Raw genomic sequence first — 13,520 nt, 5'->3', positions numbered from 1 at the left:
AAATGAGTAGGATTTTATGATTTTTATTGATATCTAGTGAGAAACTAACATGCCAAAATCTAATATTAGCTTAATGCAGGTCGATTATTTTTCGTTTGTCTTAAATCCAAACTTAATCCAGTCTGAATAGTTAAACCATTACATGAACACAATAAATTTTGAATTACACTCTAAAAATACATCTTAATTCTGGATGAGAGGGACTCAGACAAGTTATAGTACACATATATGGCATACATGATAATAATAATAATAATAATAATAATAATAATAATAATAATAATAATAATAATAATAATAATAATAATAATAATAATAATAATAATAACATTGTTAAAATGCATCTTAATTCTGGATGAGACGGATAATTCAGACAAGTTATAGCACACACACATGGCATACATGATAATAATAATAATAATAATAATAATAATAATAATAATAATAATAATAATAATAATAATAATAATAATAATAATATTGCAACGTTCTGTGGATCATATGTACGTTTCTACTACCTAGTTACCACGTCCCCATCACCTGTTAAGAACCCTTTTACTACATCCCATTACGCCAATGCTATGTATTGGTACCTTTAATGTGTATAATCCCACAACCTTTCTGATAATCGGGGTTGGGGGGGCTTCGTGGTGCAGTGGTTAGCACACTCGGCTCATAACCGAGAGACCGGGTTCGATTCCCGGGCGGAGTGGAAAACTTTTGCTGGGATTAAACCTTCCCATACTCATATCCTTGAGCATGCGAAGACAATGAAGTGTAAAAAAAAAACTTGCTTTTTTATCTCGTAAAGGAAGAAAAACAATCACAAAGGAGTAGGTCAAGTAAATCATTGCGTTTTTTTTTTGTGTGTGTGGTTTTGCTACGTTACTGTTACCTTTAGCGTGAATATTGCTACATTCTTCCTACTAAGCATACCATTACCTTTCTGCTACGTTTCTTGCAACGGTTCCTTCTATTACCTGTGTCATACATCATAATCTTCGTTAACTGCTCACAGTCACATAACCATAAATTTTACTTTTCGTTAATGCATATAAACGACGCTGAAAATCTATGTAGTTACACATGAAGATGAGATGATCGTAAAAATCTAACTTGTTCTTAGTCAGCAAATGAGCAAAGATAAGACGAGACAAGACATTCTTAACTTATTATATTTTATTCATACCACTCTCCTTTCTCCTTTTTTTTTTTTTTGTGTGTGTGTGTGGGGGTGGGGGAGCGGAAGTCAGTATATGCAATCCAATATAACACATTTATTTAGAACATGTCAAAGTGCTAATTATTGAGAGGGTGATTTTTTTTTTTTTTAAACAAAAAACAGACATATAGTACAGACATTATGGAAATGATTTTGATGACGGTAAAATCTTGAACTCCATATAAGCATTGTAACGCTGTTACCTTCACTAATTCCACACATTCATTTGCTTACGGGAGGATATAATAAGAAAGAAAAGATAGTTATACTTTGAGCTTTCAGAAAAATAGGTAATTTAATCTACAACTTGAACTATTTTTTTTTCCTAGACACTTAAAAAAAAAAAATAACTCCCATAACATGACACACAATTCTCAAAATGAATCTTAAGTATATTAGGAAGCAGAGTATGCACTTTTTGGGGGGAGTATAGAAAAATGATTTTGCTGGGATTAAACATTCCCATACTCATGTCCTTGAGCATGCGGAAACAATGAAGTGTGAAAAAAAACATCAAAATTAAAAAAAAAAAATACACTCATCACATTTTTTTTTCTATCCAAATGTTCGATCCCACCCACACTATGAATGGCGAAAAAAAAAATAACTAGGTATTGCTCGTAAAGGAAGAAATACAATCACAAAGGAGTAAGTCAAGCTGTCAATAACACCAACAAAAACGACAAAAAAAAAAAAAAATAGATATACTCTCCCCTGAAATAAAAATGATCTTATCGAGCAAATGTATTATAATATTTGACCTAATACATTAAGGACAAGGTCAACAATACCAAGGGATTATAGTGGGTCCTATTAGAGAGTAGTGTGGAATGGAACCAAACCACAGTAAACCACAGGATTAGGTCAACAATATAAGTGGATCTCCAAGATCCTATTAGAAAGTAGTATGTAATGGAACCCAAACACCCGGAAACCATGGAGCCTTTTCTTAATGTGGTCAACGCATGAAGACATGAACACTCAAATATGGAGGAAAATTAGAGAACCATATTTTTTTTATCAATTAATGTGACATTATACACAAGTAATGTTAATTTTCATAACCAGAGACCAATGAGGAATAAAATATTTATGTATTTCTGTATTGCCAGAACACTTTTTTCCTCATTAAACCTAGAGAAAGGATGCCGGATAACCATGTGCCTGAACCGGGCCTTCAGATAAAACTTATCAAAACGTACTGGAGGAAACCAATTAGTTACTGTATGGAAGGGTATTAGCGACATGTCATCATGTATAACTAAGGTGGGCAGAACTCACTCTCTTATGTGCTTAGCGTACTATTAATCTTTTCACCTGTTGATGATCATTACCAAAAGGGAATACACACTAAATAAATAGAGGATAAGTGAATGTAAAACAAGTACCAAATTAAGCATGTTAGAAACCAGACATGCTCTACAGTATTCCGGACATACAGGCTGACAATCAATGACCTAGCAATGTTGAAACCGACAGCTTAATAGGGAATATATTACAGGTTTACCTTATCCTAATCTTAGCGTATCCTATGCATCATCAAATATTGTATGCAGAGAAAATAAAGGAGTTACCAAATGGCTAGCAAATTAAACTGAAAATAAAAGAGTACGACAAGTACATATCAATTTTCGTACTTTGGTATTTGGTACTTGTTTTACATTCACTTATCTTCTATTTATTTAGTGTGTATTCCCTATTGGTAATGATCATCAACAGGTGAAAAGATTAATAATACGCTAAGCACATAAGAGAATGAGTTCTGCCCACCTTAGTTATACATGATGACATGTCGCTAATACCCTTCCATACAGTAACTAATTGGTTTCCTCCAGTACGTTTTGATAAGTTTTCTCTGAAGGCCCGGTTCAGGCACATGGTTATCCCGCATCCTTTCTCTAGGTTTAATGAGGAAAAAAGTGTTCTGGCAATACAGAAATATATAAATATTTTATTCCTCATTGGTCGGAAGCAGGTGTGTAACGAATTTTACGTAACGACTTTCCCATCATCGCCATCTTCCATAGTATATTTTCAACTGTGATAGTGTTTGCACGTGCTACCATAAGCCAACTCCCCGTCATTCATATAATTTCTCTTTCTTCCTTTCTCTTTGTCCTTTTTCACCTTCGTCCTCTCTCTCTCTCTCTCTCTCTCTCTCTCTCTCTCTCTCTCTCTCTCTCTCTCTCTCTCTCTCTCTCTCTCTCTCTCTCTCTCTCTCTCTCTCTCTCTCTCTCTCTCTCTCTCTCTCTCTCTCTCTCTCTCTCTCGATTATGGCATGTTAGTTTCCCACTAGATATCAATAAAAGTCATAAAATCCCATTCATCTTAACTATTCCTTATATAAAGACTATCGCGGTGGTAGTTTAATTCTCTATCTTGATACTCGGAAAAACGCGGGAAAGGGGGGAGGGGGTGCAGATGTATCCCGCCGAATACCATTCCACAGCTTTCACAGAGTTTTTCTGCATTGTTAGCTCGTGGTGAAGAACACTCATGGACTGAAGGAGAGATGTGAAACGTCTCCCACAATGTTTAAACAAAGAGTCATCTCCACGGCGGTCACTGTCGACACACGACCGACACGATCCACTAAACGACTTTCGTCTCCCACAATGTTTACACAAAGCATTGCTTCTCATTCTCACGAGAAATATACCATCATCACGCAACAGAGAGTGGTCAACACCGTGACGTTAAGCCATTCCCCACCAGGGTTAAGCTTTGTTCGCTTAACGCGGGAGAGTCGGAGATACCTAGCACATCTGCTAGAGGAGGGTGGGGTGGGGGGGGGGGTGATGGGAGGAAGCAGGTGTGTAACGAATTTTACGTAACGACTTTCCCATCATCGCCATCTTCCATAGTATATTTTCAACTGTGATAGTGTTTGCACGTGCTCCCATAAGCCAACTCCCCGTCATTCATATAATTTCTCTTTCTTCCTTTCTCTTTGTCCTTTTTCACCTTCATCTTCTCTCTCTCTCTCTCTCTCTCTCTCTCTCTCTCTCTCTCTCTCTCTCTCTCTCTCTCTCTCTCTCTCTCTCTCTCTCTCTCTCTCTCTCTCTCTCTCTCTCTCTCTCTCTCTCTCGTTTTCTCTCTCTCTCTCTCTCTCTCTCTCTCTCTCTCTCTCTCTCTCTCTCTCTCTCTCTCTCTCTCTCTCTCTCTCTCTCTCTCTCTCTCTCTCTCTCTCTCTCTCTCTCTCTCTCTCTCTCTCTCTCTCTCTCTCTCTCTCTCTCTCTCTCTCTCTCTCTCTCTCTCTCTCTCTCTCTCTCTCTCTCTCTCTCTCTCTCTCTCTCTCTCTCTCTCTCTCTCTCTCTCTCTCTCTCTCTCTCTTTCTCTTCTTTTTCTCCCTCTCCTTTTTTTCTCTTCCTTTTTTTTCTCCTCTTCCTCTCCTTTTCTCCTCTCTTCCTCTCCTTTTCTCCTATTTTTCTCTCTCTCCCTTCCTCTTCTCTTTCTTTCTCTCCTTTTATCCTCTCTTTCTCCTTTTCTCTTCTCCTTCTCCTTTTCACTTTTCTCTTTCTCTCCTATTATACTCTTTTTCTCTCTCTCCTTTTCTTAACATAACTTTGTGTTTTTTGTGTGCTTAACGTATATGCTTAACCTCAAACTCTATGTTTAACATGTGTGCAGTTACTTATACATCATCTTCCCCAAAATAGAAAGATACAGTTACTATACTTTGTTTCTCAAAGACAGAGTTTTAATGTACACAACATAACTTTGTGTACTTGATTAATCTCAAACTCTTATTTACCATGTTTATGTGTGTGTATGCAAAGCTAACAGGTAACAAAGGCGTAACTGTTAAGTATAGCATCTCAGCATGGCGTCACTACTTCACCCTACACGCTCCCTCTAAGACAGAACGAGGCATGGCGCAGCCCATGTCTCGCCGCTCCCAGACTCGTCACCTCCCACCAACCACAGCACAGCACATCCCTCGCTCCCTCCCCATAGCCTGTCACTACCGATCCCTCTCTGTCCCGCCCCACGCTCCCTCGCCCCGCCAAAACAATCCGCTATGGCAAGCGCCATTACCGATTTCTTTCCACCCCGCCACTCTCCGTCCCGCCCCACGCCCCGACGCTCTCCACTCCGCCCCACGCCCTGCCACTCTCCGTCCCGCCCCACATCCCAACGCTCTCCACCCCGCCCCACGCCCCGCCAAAACAATTCGCTATGGCTGGGGCCACTACGGATGTCTTTCCGCTCCCGCCCCACGCTCCCTTGACCCGCCAAAACAATCGGCTATGGCATAGGCCACTACGGATGTTTTTTTCCGCCCCGCCCCACGCTCCCTTGACCCGCCAAAACAATCGGCTATGGCAAGCGCCACTACCGATTTCTTTCCACCCCGCCACTCTCCGTCCCGCCCCACGCCCCGACGGTCTCCACTCCGCCCCACGCCCCGCCACTCTCCGTCCCGCCCCACATCCTAACGCTCTCCACCCCGCCCCACGCCCCGCCAAAACAATTCGCTATGGCTGGGGCCACTACGGATGTCCTTCCGCCCCCGCTCCACACTCCCTTGCCCCGCCAAATCAATCCGCTATGGCTGGGGCCACTACGGATGTTTTTTCCGCCCCGCCAGATCAATCCGCTATGTCATAGGCCACTACGGATGTTTTTTTCCGCCCTGCCCCACGTTCCCTTGCCCCGCCAAAACAATCGGCTATGGCAATATTATAGCTACTGACAAACTAGAACAAAACCAGGCAAATTAATGTTTCCCAGCTGTATGTTCCCTAGTGCGCATGAGTGGTGGACAGCAGAGCGACTTATTTCTGTGCTGAGGTAATTCTCGCAAAACCATTATCACGCCGACACTTGGCAAGGGGCAGCACAGCATCTGGGTCCAAGTCGTGAAGAACGCAATAGTCTACATCTCATTTGTTTCTCTAGAAGGGCTGTGAATTAGCAAGGAACTATTTGACTGTTATAGTAATTTTTGTATATCAGTGTATTATTATTATTATTATTATTATTATTATTATTATTATTATTATTATTATTATTATTATTATTACTTAATATCACCACGAATTAGGCATGCAATATCAATGGAAAAAATCCACGGCAGATAGATCACGCCACCGTGTACGAATGTTAGCTCTCAGTGTTTACCGTCTCAGTTTGTATACAAAGCATTTCATCAAGCTTATAAGTCACCTTGACACCTTGACATACGTGACCAATTGTAACCATTATTTTCCAATCTGTAATTCGTCATTCTTTCGAGGGAGCTCAACCGACACACACCTAGCGTCTCGTCTCTCTCACCAACGCTACGCTGTAACGTAAGTAGGTTAAGAAAACATTTTCTTCAAGACAGCAAGTGTTTCTCTTCACACCCACAAGTCCCCGCAACCAAGCGTTACGCTGTTACATGACCATCATAGTGATTTAACTAAGCGCATGCATCGATTGCGTCAGCTTCGTCTGTCCTGTGTTTACATGGCCAATTCCCGGCCTATATGAATGGATGCGATCCCACAGAAAGAAAAGATGGTATTTGTACTATCTCTCTCTGTACATGTAATCGCAGAAAAACTTACCATTTATAACGATATTTTTTTTTACGGTGTTATTTATACCGTAAAAACAGCAACAACGACGTCTATTTACATCACGCAACCAAGACCAAGAACTGCCAGCGTGCGTCTTGCGGCAAGCGTGCTCTAGCTTATTTTCCACGAGGTGCGTCACCAAGGAGAGCGGCATGCACGAGTTCCATACGCAGCAATAGTGTACTACAACAAACAAGGATAACGTCGGAGGCAAGGGACATTGGCAAAAATTGGTTTACAAACAGGGTGGTGGATGAGTGGAATAGGCTCAGCAGTCATGTAGTGAGTGCCAATACAATTGTCACATTCAAAAATAGATTAGATAAATTCATGGACAGTGATATTAGGTGGGGTTAGATACACGGGAGCTTAGGTTCAGAGGAGCTGCCTCGTACAGGCCTACCGGCCTCTTGCAGACTCCTATGTTCTTATGTACTTATGTTCTTAATAAGGTAGGCTAGTAGGAACCCATTGACTTCTTTTCGTATGAAACTCACTCTACATAGTCACAATGACATTGGACAGTGTAAATCAAGGATTATATACTATAAATATAGCTCACTAAGCATTTGTTTTACCCACAATGCACCGCGTATACAATCTGGTTCACTCTCTCCATATAAAATGTATTAGAAAAACATTATTTATTAAAATCTTGTCACTTATTCATAGTCAGATTTTGCGTTTTTTTGATTGCTAAGGATATATAATTAAAGTAGGCAGCTGTTGAGTTGGCAAATAGCATACAGTAATAGAAATATTTGAAGAATATGTTATAAAAATAGTACTAAGAAATATTGCTGTCTATCATATATCGATCCTTACGTTTTCTCCTTTCATTAACACTCATTTTCTACAGCTTTGCAGGGGTAACTAATCCTGTCATCAAAATAGCTAACATAGATACATATTAATTGAAATATTACTGTTGAATCAGGAAAATTATATCCAATGGTAAATACAAATAATGTATAAAGGGCTCATTGTATATGTTAGAATACACAAAGACTATACCAACTTCAATATTATCTATAACGATATTGATAATAGGATTAGTTACCCATGTAAAGTTGTAGACCCCGACCTCCCTCAGACCTCAACCGGAAATGACGGTTGCTCCAGACCCTTGCCGACTTTTGTCGTGGAAGTTTAACATGGAATACTTTTTCGCGCTAACCCTCACGACTCCACACTCCCCTCCCGACGTCCGCTCAGCATTCGGCGACCGTTTCTAGACCTCTTTCAAGACATGCCCGACCCTTTCACATCAACATCCAAGACCTCGTGTACCCTAGAGTCGTGGGTAGTCGTGGCCCAGAGTCGCCACAATGTGAACGGGGCTTAAGACAGGGAACAGAAGGGACTTGAAGATCCGGATCTTTGTCCTTCTACACTGGTATCGACAATGCCATATACTCGTGCAGAGTGAGTCCATAACTCCGTGGGCCAAGCCAGTCCGCTGTAAGACTTCCTGGCGAGACTCACCGTTGCTCTAAACTATGCAACCTGAAATCTGAAATTTTCCGATATCACAATGTCCTCGCCAAACACATGAACAAACTGTACTGCTTTATATAGCAAGCCTCCAAGCACCTGTACCTTGGTCTTGGCCCAGAAGACCTGAAGTCCCAAGGGCTTCGCTTCCTCGTGCAGTGTCTCGAATGCCATCACCGGAACCTCCAGCGACGACTCTGCAGTTCTCCGCAGGGACTCTGAGTTACGTGTGCGTTTCCTTGGTCTCCTCCACTCAGGGTTATATTGTAGTGACCCTCCAAGTCTTTCCATTTTCTATTGCTCTTCCCATTCTCTCCATCTTCCGTGTCTTCAGTCTACCCTTAACTCATCACGTTCTCTTTCTTTTATCTCACTCTCAACACACACTGTTCCGTTGCATCTATTATACACATATTCATCACACATTAATTTCTCTTGTTACGAGTCACTACATATAAATAAATGTATATAATCATTCTTATTATTGTAAGCAACATTATGTTTAAGTTACATCACCAATGAGCCATTATTGTAAATATTACTGTATATCATCATTGTAAATATTCATTCACAATATTCAAATACGTGTATACTCCCGAAAATAAACTACTTCGACAATGGAGTTACCACTGGTTATTAGTTGTCTCTATTAACCTACAAAGGCTTGCCCTAGTGGACTTACAACGGCGAAGCTCACAGCTTCGTTCCGCGGCCGAAAGCACACAAGCAATATCAATAACAATATCATACAGAAAACCCTCTAAGCAGGATCGTCATTCCAATGATACCCCATGATCCTGCGAAGACATGCGTATCCAAGTCATTGTTCAGTGCCAATGTTTCACAGCCATAAAGTTAAACAGAGAGCACAAGCAACTTAAGGATGCGAATCTTTGTCCGCCTGCATAGATATCGACAAAGACATATACTCGTACTGAGCGAGTCCATAACTTCATGGGTCTGGCCAATCTGTCGAGTGACTTCCTGGTAAGACCCACCAATGTTATGTACTGCGCTACCAAGGTATGTAAAACTTATGATGACCTCGACATCCTCGCCACATGCATGAAAAGACAGAACTGTGTCATCCAGTGAGCCTCCAAAACAACTGGACCTTGCTTTAGGTCCAGGGGACCTTCAGTCCCGGAGGCTTTGCCTCCTCACGCAGCATTTCGAGAGCACATCACCAGGACCTTCAGCATTTCCGCAAGTAGTACAGCATCATCACCGAAAACAAGATCAGTGACATTGATGTCACCAACAGATGCTCCACAACGACTTTGATCAGCAACACTTCCTAATACTGAGTCCATGCAAATGTTGAAAAATCATAGAGCAAGGACACACCCCTGCCTCACTCCTGAATTAACAAGGAAGAAGCCGGAAATTCCTTCTCCACACTTACAGCACTCTCAGTTCAAGACTAAAGGCCGGCCATCAGGTCAATAATCCTTGCAGGAGTCCCACCGATACATAGAATATCCCAGAGTGCCATACGATGCACTGATTCAAATGCATTCTTGAAATCGACCTCGGATCCAAGCAACTCCTTATTGAAACTCACATCGGCATTCCACAACAACGCAAAGTGGCCTATGATGACCTGCAGGGCATGAACCCGGATTACTCAAGTCTCTGAAACTCAAGTAGGTGAGATTCAATGCACATCAGAAACAGATGAGCTAGCACCTTTCCCGCCACACTGAGCATTGTAATATCACTGTAATTGTTGCAGTCCTGTCAGCCCACTTTCTCTTTCCAGATACAGACAACCATCCCTTTTCCAGTCAAGAGGAGTGGCACCGGACTGCCACAAGGCAGACAGAATTACGTGTAACCCACAGATCATATCTTCAACCCCAGCTTTCAACATCTCTGCTCTGACATTACAGATCTCAGCTTCCATTTCACCCTTCAACTTCTTCTCAGCCTCTCTCACTTCTGCAAGAAAGGGTGGAGTTTCGTCTTTTGGTAGATTAGCAGCCACCATCTGCAATCCAGCCAAACGAAACTGTCTGCTTGGGGCTCTGCCGTGTACAACTGCCCAAAATACTCGGCCCAACGAGCCAGATACCCATCCGCATATGATACTATCTGCCAATCAGCCGTTTTGATAGTACTCGTCTAAGATGTAGACTGACAGCGGAGCTCCTTCAGATCTCGAAAGGCAGGTCTTAGCCCCTAGAACGTTTTCATTTAGACAACCCTCGAAATCCTTAGCGAGGCCTCTGACGTACCTCCCATTATCCCTCTGCAGAAGGGTTCTAGTCCTTTGTGATGGAGTCCTATACTGCTCCGAGGCCCCATTCACCTTGGCAGCACGACTCTCCTCTGTATTCTCCAGTGTCTCCCTCGAGGCAACGCCACTCGTTGACCTTGGGCCCTCTCCAGTGCACTCTTTGGCAGATTTGAGAGTTTCACGTTTAACGGTATCTCACAACTCTGCAGGGTCTTCCAAAATACCAAGCACTTTAAACCAATTTAAGATTGGCACCGCATACTTATGAGCATGCGCCTGGTCCCTTAGCTTCTCAAGATGGAATCCCGGAGGATTGCATCTTAAGAATATTTTGGACCTGAGGCATATCCTCAGTTTTGCAACAAGAGGTCCGTGCTTGGTCCTAAAGAACTCAGCGCTCCAGAAAACGTTCTGGAGGAGCCTCCAACGAGTAACAAAGATGTGATCAAACTCCTTTGCAACATCACCCGCATTGCTATACCTGGCTAGCATGGCTATTTTTCTCTCAGACACTTGGCTATCATTGGGCATAAGGGAGCAATGCAATTTCGTTCATCAGCCTTCCAGAACTCACTTGAACTAATTGTTACAGTAGAACCCTTAAAACTCCCTAAGGGAGGGTTTTGAGCATACAGCCCCAGATCTGTTTTATTCTATGGTTATGAGACATGGACAATGAATAGTGACTTAAAGAGGTGGACGGATGTCTTTGATAATAAGTACCTACGCAGAATCATTGGATTTCACTGGAATGACTATGTCAAAGTGGCGATTACTCCGTGGATCGAGGCCTATTATCTGCATAGCCCATGAATGCCAACTCTGGTTATTTGGGCATGTGACATGCTACCCAGGAGTTGACTGTGCTCACTGGGGTGTTTGTTTGAGAGACAATTCTGAGTGGAGGAGGCCAAGGGGACACCCTAAAAGTTTGTGGATTGAGCAAGCTGATAGATCCTCCGATGAGGCACTTAGGATGGGAGGGGTGCCTGCATGGCGACTTGCCCAGAAAAAAAAGGGATTAGAACAGTAGGGTAAGGTGAGGCGATGTGCCCTCTCCGGCGTATGCCCTATTTATTTAATGACTAGTTGTAAGGACTGACCTCGCAGTCTAGACCATATTGTCTGTGTGGTCTGCATATATATGTTAATCTCTCTCTCTCTCTCTCTCTCTCTCTCTCTCTCTCTCTCTCTCTCTCTCTCTCTCTCTCTCTCTCTCTCTCTCTCTCTCTCTCTCTCTCTCTCTCTCTCTCTCTCTCTCTCTCTCTCTCTCTCTCTCTCTCATTCACACCCGACCTCTGCTCATTCATACCCGACCTCTGCTCATTTACACCCGACCTCTGCTGAGAGAAAGACGTGACATCGCCCCGCTGCGCTCCACAACATCGCTTGCCCGCGATTCACACCTTATCAGCCCTGTGGTTTCGTCGTGCTCTTGGGATTGCGTTTGCTTTCACGTGCGTTTGTGTGTTCTCGCTTGTGGACTTTGTGTGTTGCCTGTGATTTCCCGACACGTGTTTGGTGTTTGTTCGCTTGTGGTTTCTGCGAGTGTGTCTGCCTGTGGTTGCCTCTGTTATTTGTGTTTCCGGTGTTTTTGCGTATGATCTGGCTGTTTCCGGGTGTTCTGCGTGAGTTTGAGAGTGATTCAAGTGTGTTGTGTTTCCGGTGTTTTTTGCGTGTGATTTGACTGCGTGGGTTTCAGAGTGTTTTGAGTGTGCTGTTGTGTTTCCGGGGTTTTTGCGAGTGACTTGAGGGTGTTTAGTCGTGCTTGTACTTGGGTTTCTGAGTGTTTCGTGTGTTCCGAGTGTGTTGTTGTGTTCCCGAGTGTTGCACGCGTGATTTGGGTGTGTCGACAACTCACCCTTTGAATTCCCTGAGGATTCAGTCTGCTCCTCCTCACTACACCCTCTTTAAATCCCCTAGAGGATTAACACTTCCTACACCCCTTTCCCTCACCTCACCTAAGCCCCCCCCACCCTCGCTCACCTCACATCCCTTTTGCTCCGCCTCATCCCCTAGAGGATTAGCCCTTCCTACTCCTCCCTCACCTCCACATATTTCTAAGCCCTCCCCCCCTCACTCACCTTACCTCATATCCTATTTACCCATCCCTTCACCCACCTTACCTCGCCTCTTTCTTAGCCCTTCTTGCTCTCACACACCTCACTCACCTCACATCCCTTCCTACTCCTCCTCTCTCCCACTTACCTCCTTTCCCAAACTCCCTCTCACTCACCTCACCTATTTCCTAAACACACCTCACTCACCGCCTCTCTTTCCCCCTCTTTACTCACCTCACATCCCTTCCTACTCCTCCTCTCTCTCACTTTACCTCCATTACTAAACTACCTCTCACACACCTCACCCCCTTTCCTAATCCCCTTCACTCTGTGTTTTTATCTCTTTCATTTCAGCTAAGATGGCGCCTAAGAAGTGCAGTACTTGTAACGGTAGCTTCTCAGCTCACTTTTTTACAGGACGTTCTGCTGTCTGTCGACTGTGTCTCTCCAGGCAGCATCTCGAGACAAGACTGCAGGAGCAGGAAGAGAAGATGGAAGAAGGCCAGGATAAAATAATAGAGCTTTCTCTCACCAGGCAGCATCTCGAGACAAGACTGCAGGAGCAAGAAGAGAAGATGGAAGCAGGTCAGAATAAAATAATAGAGCTTTCTCGCACTGTTGCCTCCTCGCAGGAATTCATCCAGGCTAACGTTGCTGTGGTGCCAAACCCTTCTCCAACCGCCCCCTTGCCCTCAGCGGTACCGTCGACACCAGCGGGCAACACCACGCAACGGGAGGATGCTAGTGGCACCGCCCATGATGGCTTCACCGTCGTGAATGGGGGAGCCATACCAGCCAGACAAGCGATTTTTCCTGTTCATTGCTTCAACAGGTTTGCCATTCTGGAGGAGGAGGACGAGCAGGAGAGCACCTTCCTGGTGGGTGACTCCATGATTCGCCAGCAGGTCGTTGAGTTCTGCGGCAGAGTTCCTCGTCGA

This window comes from Eriocheir sinensis, unplaced genomic scaffold, assembly GCF_024679095.1.
Source record: "Eriocheir sinensis breed Jianghai 21 unplaced genomic scaffold, ASM2467909v1 Scaffold277, whole genome shotgun sequence".
In the NCBI taxonomy this organism is placed as follows: Eukaryota; Metazoa; Arthropoda; class Malacostraca; order Decapoda; family Varunidae; genus Eriocheir; species Eriocheir sinensis.
Note: the sequence above shows the minus strand (reverse complement) of the source record.